The sequence below is a fragment of the Lipotes vexillifer genome, unplaced genomic scaffold (genome assembly GCF_000442215.2).
Source record: "Lipotes vexillifer unplaced genomic scaffold, Lipotes_vexillifer_v1.1 scaffold560, whole genome shotgun sequence".
NCBI classification, from domain to species: domain Eukaryota; kingdom Metazoa; phylum Chordata; class Mammalia; order Artiodactyla; family Lipotidae; genus Lipotes; species Lipotes vexillifer.
This window is the reverse complement of record NW_006792210.1, coordinates 1,372,463-1,372,703: the sequence shown is the minus strand read 5'-3', so window position 1 is coordinate 1,372,703 and position 241 is coordinate 1,372,463.

Genomic DNA, 241 nt, shown 5'->3' with positions numbered 1-241 from the left:
CCCTGCTGAAACTGGACAGACATCCCTACCCACTCATCTATAGCCATGTGCCTACCTCTTAGTTCTATCTGTGCTACTAGGCCCAAACCATCAGATGAGACCCTCTGGACATAAATAACTGCCCAATTCAAGGTGAAATTTGCCCCATCTTCTTGGACGCTGGGACTTGGATAGCTGGCCGCCCTCCTGGGATGAGAGTAGTAACCCTGCTTCAGCTCAGCCTTGGCCTCCTCCCCATTCC